The sequence below is a fragment of the Myotis lucifugus genome, unplaced genomic scaffold (assembly GCF_000147115.1).
Source record: "Myotis lucifugus unplaced genomic scaffold, Myoluc2.0 scaffold_0, whole genome shotgun sequence".
Lineage (NCBI taxonomy): Eukaryota > Metazoa > Chordata > Mammalia > Chiroptera > Vespertilionidae > Myotis > Myotis lucifugus.
This window is the reverse complement of record NW_005871048.1, coordinates 54,170,309-54,180,734: the sequence shown is the minus strand read 5'-3', so window position 1 is coordinate 54,180,734 and position 10,426 is coordinate 54,170,309. Positions and strand designations below refer to the sequence as shown.

The window sequence follows — 10,426 nt, the reverse complement described above, 5'->3', positions numbered from 1 at the left end:
GTTAGTGGATTTGGAGGAAAGTTTATAGGCCACCAAGATACTTTAGGAAAACAGCAAACAAAAAAGAAAGCAAACAAAAGTGTAGAAGATTTGCATTTTTGCAAACAAGAACATGAGAAGAGATGCAAAAGTAGGACAGGACTGGAAAAGTTTAACCAACTCTGGTTCCAGGTTCCCTACAGGAGGTCCTGCTCCTACCACCCTCTGGTTTGCCTTGGCTTCTCCCCTTTTCCATGGCATTTTACTGAGAAACCATCTGAAAGGCACTAACTCAAGGGGCGAAAGCACTGCTCTGATTGGTGCCACGTCGTTGGAAGGTTAGAGAAACCGTTAGCAGGAATTTGTGATGAAACAGAAGGTCATAGGGAGCAGACAGAAGAGGAATTGGGGCCCCAATGACGGTGCAGGTCACCCATTCTGCAATCAGCATCGCTGCTGGGAAGACCCTTGGCAGGACGATCATCTGCATGGATTCCTGACAGAACCGAGGCTGAACGCCAGCCTTTCCACAAGGACTCACACTAGTGCACTCGTGCACACATGCACACTCAGCACACATGGTTCGAGGAGGAGGCTGACGAGAAACACAGAAATCATACTAATTTCTAAGGAAGGGCCTCACATCAGTTCCCCTCGTCACCTTCTCTAGCTACTTGGAACCCATTTATTTCCCAAGTAGCAGAAAAGTCAAGTGTGAGACAAGTCGCCGATGTCCATCACAGCTCCACCGCTGTGTGACCACAAAGCCCAGAAAGGCTGAGGACTTGGTCAAACTCCACAATTAATGTGGGTCTCTTGTTTGCATTTGTATGCGTGTGTGCATGTGTGTGTGTGATAATGTAAAATAACACTGATTTTTTTTTTCTGCCACAAATTGATGAGTAACTAATTGTCCCCTTCATTTGTAGTCAATTGAACTAACTAAACAAAACAGGTTTTATGGTTTTGTCCATTTGTTTATTGGACTGACAAAGAGCCTCTGGGTATATTTTGCATTTTTTGCTTTAATAAAACAAATGCCATGACGCTGCAAAAAGCAAGAGATTTCCTATAACTAAAATTTCATATTGAGTATAATTTGAAAATTAAAGAAGCTTTCCTGAAAATGGTCATAATGTTTTCATTGCATTCAGCCCAGCTCATAATAAGCTCACGTGGCAAAGGCCAAAGGAATTGGGATTGAACAAAATGAAATGCTGGCTCTACTCTTTGAACAAGATACATGTTCTTTAAAAGAATAGGATATTTAGTCAGACACTCTGGTAACAAAAAGCTATGCTGCTTTAGCATGTATTTACTAGTGATCCTCAATGCTGCCTATACATGCAAGTCACTGACAGGGCTTTTCAGATATTCTGATGCCAGGGCACCAGCCCCAACCAAATAAAGCAGTATCTCTGCGGGTGGGAGCTAGGCATCTGCAAATTTTAAAAACTCTCTAGATGATTCTAATATGCAGTCAGGGTTAAAGCCGACTGATTTAGACATTGCTGTCCCAATTAATATTTAAACAGTCACAGCCCGTTGGCTCCACTAATCCAGCTGCATTACCACGGGCATATAAAAGATTATTTTTTAAATGCCATATGAAAAGGAAGATCAATGGGCTCTTGAGGTACAAGTTACTCTGTAATCCTTCTGACACACCGTCCCTCCTGGTAGTCCTTCTGTGTTTTCATTCATCGCCTGTGCCTCTGTAGGACTGAAAGCGTTAATTAATCCTTTTTCACAGACTCCAGTGCAAACCTTAATATTGAATAATCCACTGAGTTGTGTGTTTAAGATCTTTGCTTCATTAAGTCACCAGATATTCCTGGCAGCAGAAGAGCGGCAAGATGTCAACCTAAGGTTTGCTGAGCCAGAAGAATTAGCTTTTACCGTATCTCTGAAGATGAATGTGCTCTTAGAGCATGTCCATTAGCCCCAATATTCTAATGAATGTATGGCTTGACAGACACAATAATTGGCATAGTTCAGAGTGTAAGAGAATCAATTTGATGAATCAGAATGAGGTCAAGTGGAAGAAGAAACAAGGATTTCGTTTGCACATATTTCTAACCATAGCAACAAGAAAGATTAAATAGTAAAAAAACAAGATTAGGTAGACTTTGATAATCCATCACTGTGGGGCCCCCTCATCTCATTAACACTAATCAATAGAAAGATGGCTTCACTATAAAACAGGGGCACTTGAGTTCCATAGAAGTCACTGCGTATCCTAGCAATGTCTTTTTCTCTTTCCAAATCTGGAATCTTATCTATTTTAGCTAATCTCAGGAATTTCTGGCCTTATCTCCTGATTACTACCCAATGAGATAGCTCACTTAGGCTAGCCTAGGATTTTATTTCCCCCTGGGTTCACCACCAACATTTTTCTCTTAAAACATCAGCCCTGACCTTAAATGTATCAAGGCTCTCTCTGTTGGCTCTGGCACCGATTGTAGCACTCAGGTATAATTCTTCTGATTGAAATATGTTTTGCTTCTACTCTTCAGTGAAACAATAAAAGCAGATTGCAGAGCAAGCCCTTTTATTCCTACTAAAAGAACCTGCTGTGAACTACCATAGAGAAATACAAAAGTAAATTGCTTCAAACTAACATGAGACCTGCTCACTCATGCTGGGTCCTACTATAAGGGACTTCCCTATGTCTCCGAAATAACAAAGGGGAGTCTAATTCTTAACCAAGCTTGACATGTGTCTGAGACAAGATGTTAGTCATGCTTGGCTTCAACTCAGCAATCTCTTGTTTAATTTAACTCAGTGACTTTGGGTAGTGAAGGAGGAACTGACCCTAAACCTGAGTTAGACAAAGGAATCTAAATCTCTTTTGGGTTCTGACCTCACCATAATGAAGAGAAACAAACCAAACTAGGATAATGTGACATCTTTCCTTAATAGAATCACAGATTTAAAGGTTTTTAAAAATGGAATGGGTTATGATAAGCTATTTGGGATTTTTTAAGTGGTTTTGATATTTGGTAACTATTACAGGTCCTTTTTATAAAAATTTGATATATATATTTTTTTTAGAAAGAGGAAGAGATAGAGAGAAACATGGATGTGAGAGAGAAACATCGATCAGCTGCCTCCCGTACACACCCTGACAGAGGGGATTGAACCCACCACCTTTTGGTGTACGGGACAATACTCCCACCAACTGAGCAACTGAGCCACACCAGCCAGGGAGCATGTCTTATTTTTAATAAATTCAAAATAGATTTAGCTTGAAAATATGTGCAGATAGAAATTTTACATATATGCTACTGACAGACAAACCTAGCAGGCAAAACTACTGGGTTATACTGCTGGGCCAGCTAAAATGATGCAGATTATATCTGACCTTTAGTTACTCACATTTTTATTTTTCAATTCATGTTTTATGTGACTACTATGTTCTCAGCATTATAAGACATGCAGAAGAATTATATTACCACGTCTACTTCAGGGAGCTTAACTCCTTGCTGGGAAGTTCAGGCAAGTTATGAACCATCAATGGGCAAAGTACACCAGGCTATGTTTCAGGGAATTGTGAAATACGGATTCTCTTCTGTATTTCAGCAATTTTCTACTTACTGGAGTTCAGTGACAATTTCACATTGCCCTTCTTTGGGGCCTGGTTCTCATACCCTTGGGAAAATTTTCTGTAAATTCTTCTTCATTTTATGTCAGATGAACTTGATCCAACTCAATCCAATATTCTCTGCTGGCTTTCACAAATTGTTGACCCCAATCACAGTGAGAAATGTATTTTAAATCATGTTGCCAAACATACTATAGTCATAAAACTGATAGATAATTTTAATGAAACTGTTATAAATTTTACAATGTATAACGCCCTCTGATACCTCCTATTTGACTCAATTCTACTACATTTCCTTTTTAAAAAACCGCTGATCATGACCCATTGAACTGATTATATGAGCCACTAATGGTCGTCCTGCTACAGGTTGAACACCACCTGAGACTAGGTCTTTCCTTTGAATAGGTCATGGATTTAAAGGTCGCACTCTCCTTAAAGAAATTACTACTGGTTTTCTGACAGGGTCTGTAAAAATATGAGTTGGATTCATAAGCACCTGTGAACACAGGCCATAGTTATTTGCTTGAATCATCTTAAAACCACATGCATCCTATACTTTCAGCTTGAGTGGGTCAGAAATCTGTTTTCCCAACCTCACTACTTTCTGGGCACTACTTCTAACTTCTAATATTAACACTGAAGTTTCATTAGGCAAAATATATTTTGATATCTGGTTTCCACAACAGCCTCAGTATTGTTACTTAGGGTCAACTTAAAAAAACAAACAACAACAACAACAAAAAATAGTGCCCCTGGTTTTCTGTTCCTTTCCTTGTGAGTCAGCACAAACTCAAAATCAGACCATCTTCAAGGTAGGAAGATCTTTAAAACATTTGGCCTTAGGATCCTAAATTTCTATGTATCAAATTGAAAATAAAATTAGGGAGATAGAAGGTAAAGATAAAACAATCTGTTTTGATTCTGAAAATTGAATACATACTCAAATGTGTAACATTCACAATGAGAAGGATATCAAATTACTTTCAGTTCAAGGACAGTAGAAATTCATTGTCAAAAAATAGAAGTAAGTTATATTCTGTGTTCTTATAGGAAAGATACATCGTATCATTATTTACACAGGGGATAGATCTAGATTTGCAATAATTTAGTTATAGTCTTACATCCAAGGTGGAAAATGTGAGGAAGGCTAGTATTCATTCAATAATTATTTATTGAGTACTCACTACATAGCAAACACTATCATAAGCTCTGAGGAAGCAGATGAGCAAGTCAAGCATGGCCCTCAAGCATGAAGACTTGTATTTTATCAGGCCAAGATGGCCAAAACACAACAAAATTAAATAAAGGAGATGAATGTTAAATAGTGTGAGTGCATGCAGAGAATTAAAAGAGGTGATATGATGGATGGTTTTATGTGGCTGCTTCCAATGGATTGGTTGCCAAGAGCCTATCTGTAGATGGGACAATGTGACCAACAGCTGGGTAGCTGTAAGGGGCAGTCCTTAATGACCAGAGGAGAGCATTGCCCAGCAAGAACAGGCCTTCGGAGGCGCTGGGAGAAAGCTGGTGATCCCGGAGTGTGGTGACAAGAGGGAGAGCAGTGCAAGATGAGATCAAGGAGGAGTCAGGGACAAAATTATGTTTGAATTTTATTTTAAATACTAGAGGCCTGATGCACGAAAATTCATGCAAGAGTAGGCCTTCCTTCCCCCAGCTGCCAGCACTGGCTTCCCTGCGACACCCAGGACCTGGGCTGCCTCCCTCCTCTGGCCGCCCGCAGGCACCCGGGATCTGGGCTGGCTTCCCTCAGGCCCTGGCTTGGTCAGGAAGGATGTCCGGAAGATGTCCAGTCTAATTAGCATATTACCCTTTTATTATTATAGATTATGAAAAACCTTTATTGTATTTCAGGCAAATCTGGCCCAGGCTTTCAAAAGACCATTCTGAGTGTCAAGTGAATCGTGAACCTCAGGGAAGCAAGAGTGGCAGGAGAGAGACCAATGAGAAAGCTACTTTGGTAGCCAAAGGAGATGACATTAAGTTAGACTAGAGTGACAGTGGCAAGAGCTTTATTACTTGGTGATAATAGATGATGTAGCTGGTCACAGGGTGAGGTAAAATTATGCCATATAAAATGTGATGTGTGCAGCACATCCTTGTATAAATGCACCAAGAATAAAGCAGAAAATGCACACAGGGAAAGAAATTTCACATCTCACTCCTATATACACTTTCAAGATGCAAACCATTAAAATTTAGACATAGTCTCCACACTGAAATTCTCAGAAACCACCACCATTCTCAGGATCCTTATTAAAATAGGGCATCATATATAATGTCATTTAAGGTAAGACTATTCCATGAAAGAGCCTTGGTTCCATAAAGAATGCAACTCACCACATTAGAATAGAGATTAAAATGCTATAATGAACCTGGAAATGCTAAGAGAAAAATAGCAAATAATAATATCCAAGAAAGGTTTTTGGAAAGTCAAGAAAAAGAGGAGAGAGACAGCAAAAATTTTAAAAATGTATCCAAATGCTCTGATCATACCTCTTCACAGCCGATACACAGCAAATAAATCTGTCTTCTACAACTCAGGATGCAACTGTGTGTAAAAGGCCCTGAGATCATCTAACCCTCAAAAATATTCAGGGACTGAATTGAATTGGACTGAATTTTACACTTAAAAAATCTTGATCTCATCTTACCTTACTAAGAGCTTCGTTGGCTATTTCAATTCCATACTAATCACAAAATTTAACACATTAAAATACTATGTAATTTCAAAAGTGCCTTAGAGTATGTATCTGCCATCCACTTCACTCTATGGATTTATCCTCTGGAATTTATGTTTGTGAACACCTTTTGTTACTCAATGTGTTGAGATATACCTTCTTGTTAAAAATTAAAATACATTCAGAATTAAATTTTTGCAGTTGGACGATTTAAAGTAACTTTAGGTTACTTTAGAGACCATTACTTCGGTTATATTTAAGTTTCATTACTGAGTTAAATAAATCATCTCAATTCCCTCCTCTTGTAGACTCACAATTTTATCGTCTGAAACTGCTCTTCCTCAAGGCATATACTTCATTTTGCCCTTACTTTGGCTGGCTGCCTTTTACTTTCATAGTAACAGGAATTAATTTTAATCAGAATTTCTCCTCTATAGGTTTCCATAACATCAACATTGTAGGAATGTAGCTTTTTATTCAAAAAAAAATGTAGTTAAGGTTCCTTAGGCCATGATGTACATAATTTCCTTAAAATAGGCTTTTATAAAAGGCAAAATATTCTGTCTTTTTTTTTTTTCAGAACTCACTTGATCGAATTGTACAAATACTTTCAGGTCTAACACCATTGATATAACCACATATTTCTTTTCAACTTTAGCCTGAGTTGTTGCTCTTATCTGGTTCCTATAATGAATATCAAAACTGTTGAAGAAAATCTCCCTGTGACACCAAGAGCAACGTCTGCTTTTTCTCAATTCTGCTGCAATTATCTCAATCAGTGTCTCGGGAATTAAGCACACTAGTAGCAGTTCTCTATCCATGTCATTATTCTTGGGGGGAAAATTTCCCCACCTGTTCTTTATGATTGAATCTTCAAAAGGTAAAATTAAGTAAGACACGGATGATCTTATATGTACAATTTAAATTAAAGGGGATTAGAGACCTAAATTATCCAATTAAGTGCTTAATTATTCACTTTCAACTAAGGATGTGGCAAAAGAAGAAGGAGAGGGAAAGGGGAAACTCCTATAAATAAAATACAGTTTTTAATAGCTTGGAAGAATAGTTTCAAAAATAAATCCAAAATTTGTAATTATGTCTATACCTTGCCAGGAGTATAATCCCAAACAAAAATTTTGGAAAAGGGGTTTCCTAGCTGTACCATGGCCCTTCTCTCCTATTTCATGGTAAACAGAACCTTATCATCTTTGCATAGCTGGCCAGGGGGAGGCAACGAACAACAATAAAATAAAACAAACAAAATGAATAAACTTTAAACTTTTGGGGTGCTATAGTTTTCAAAGTTAGAATGCATTATGAAGATTTAGTAGGGTTTTTGTTTTTGTTTTAATTAAAGAAAAGTATTTGCTTCTGCTGTCTAAGGAAAGTTAATTAATTCCTATCAGGGAGTAGTCACTCACTTGACTCCTTCCTTCCCCTTACAGATGGTGAAGGAGGAAAAATTGCTAAGAGCCAGAGCAGACAGGCTATTGTCAAGCAGAGGGTATGAGCAAGTTTTCCATAAACAGGACTAAGCACGAAAGGACACAGAATGCTCTTTTTAATAAAGTGGAAGAGATTTGGGGGGATGAGGCAGTGTTTCCTGGGGCCAGGAGAAAGGAGAGAGATTGGGTGAGAGACAAATATCTTCGGGGACTGGAGACTTCAGAGGAAACTTACCCTCTAGAGCAGCGGTTCTCAACCTGTGGGTCGCGACCCCTTTGGGAGTCAAACAACCTTTCACAGGGGTCGCCTAAGACCATTGGAAAACACATATATAATTACGTATTGTTTTTGTGATTAATCACTATGCTTTAATTATGTTCAATTTGTAACAATGAAATTGGGGGTCACCACAACATGAGGAACTGTATTAAAGGGTCGCGGCATTAGGAAGGTTGAGAACCACTGCTCTAGAGAATAAATGAATTGTATAATAATTTAAGCTGTTTGTGTTACAATGCCTCCACAGTTCACTATATATGTGAACTTGTTTACCGGGGTATGTGGGGAGGGAATCAAGGAAAATAAACCTTGTCACATCAGGACACCAAGGCATACAAGAGGACAGCACCCTGGGAATAGTGAAATGACGCATGAAGCTGATGGTTGCAATTGACCAGTTGAAGCCAGAGATGACTTAAAAAACATCAGCCACTCCTCAGACTCTCCAGAGACCTGAAAAGGATACTAGCATCCAAGGACATATGGCTTGGAGTTAATCAAGCCAATTCCACTTGAGTCTATATTTTAGAAGGGAAGGAGGAAGGGAGACCTCACTAAAATTTGGATTATATTTGTCTCTACCATTTTTACTAGTAGATAATGTTAGTCCCCTTTACAAAATATGACCTTTTGGGCACAACCATCTCATGAATCCCTCATATAGCATCGGCCCAGAAGTTGAGTAACCTGATCTTCGCTAGTTGGCCCCCCTTTATAAAGGACTATTTAGGCAGATATCATAATTATGATTTTTAAATTGTTTTCCATATGCTATTAATGCATACCTATTTCCACAAATTCACTAGTTTCATAAAAAATAATCTGTTTCTCCCATTTGAATTTTCTCCTTTTTCAGTAAGTACTGCATTGAGTTTTAAAAGTAGGTTAAATACAAAGTTAGCCTTTTCATTCAGCCTGTCGTTTCAATAACAGAGTTGGAATGACAATGGTGCATTTCTGCTGAGCTACATTCCTTCCCACTTGGCCCCACGATTTCACACACTACAGATGAACAAGCCCTTTAACAGGCAATCAAAACAGCAGCGTTTTTTGGTTTGGAGTATTTTTTTTTTGTTTTCTGTTTTGGTTCGGTTTCGGGGGAAGCAAGGGGATACTCCTATTTCTACTTTTTGTGTTACATCTATGTCTGAGAGAATCCCTGGTCATTCAGCTCTTTCAGCTTTTACTCAAAGTCCTTCTTTCTCACACGCCCACCCAAGCTCCTTACACACACTCTTCACCGGATAAGGAACCCACGGGAAGGAGTCCACAGGGGTCTAGACTGGAAAACAAATCATCAAAAAAGAGCAAGGCTCCATGCTGGACTCAAATTCCCTACTTCCTTCCGAAGATTAAGTCTTTGTGATTTGGTCAAGCTTGGCTGCCTCCCTTCTTCTTTCCTCAGCAGGCATTTTCTCCCAGGAAACTTCCTCTGTCCTTCATGCAATGAGTAGGCAGTGCCCGACAGGGTGACACATATGCCCACACATGTCTACATCCAAGGTGTTCAACTCAAGCAAAGCCCTAGCTGTAACAGTGCATATAGTACTGTCATCAGGCAGATCATCAAAACCATTAGCTCCAACCCTTTCTAACTTGGAAAAATTGGGTAATAGACCAACTCTTTGTTCACCAAACTCTTTATTAACTCCAATTCTTTTTAAACAATTACTGTTCAAATATTTAATTCTATTTTAAAAAAATACTAAACTAGAAAACTCCCAAGTGAACATAGTCAATGGAAACTCTGGAATATACTCAGAAAAACAACTATTCAGATGATCTTGCAGGTAAGTGCCTTTATAAGAGCTGATACTTATTATGCAACTTTAGGGAAAAAATACAATAAAAACCAATTATGAGATACCTTCCTATATTACTAATTCAATTATACTGTGGGACAAAATTGGATTTCAGTGTTAAAATGAAATATACTTTATTTCTCCTTCAATAATATAGAAAGTATATCAAGTTATTTTCCTTGGTAAAAGTGACTTAATGGTGATGGATCACAGATGACTACCTTAAAATTAATTCCTGATATACTGCATTATTTTTAAATATGTGAAATAACAGCAAAACCCTATTTTTGTATTGAAAAACTCATATTTTCTATTACTCTATTAATGTGCAGAGCAAGAGCAGTTCATGTATTATAATTACATCTTTTTCTCCCTCGATTCAGCAGAGGATATGCTAAATTTCAGAAGCTCAAACAGAAAAACCTTTGAATAGGTTTAGAGCTGCAAAGATAAAATGCAGAGGTGAATATACAAAGAGGTAATGCTCGGGGTCGTTGCTGGGTTTTGTCTCCTGGGAGTCACTTCCGATGGCACCAGAAAGATTTGTATAAAGCCACTGTACATTGCACACAACAGCAGGGTGGCTGCCTATGATCATGGAATCTTGGAGACAGGGT

The 10,426-nt window shown here is 38.4% G+C and overlaps 1 pseudogene; it reads right to left on the bottom strand.

The window, feature by feature from the left end:
- Positions 1–271: 271 nt before the first annotated feature.
- The window catches only part of LOC102431822, a 58,812-nt pseudogene continuing 48,657 nt past the window's right edge, over positions 272–10,426 (bottom strand).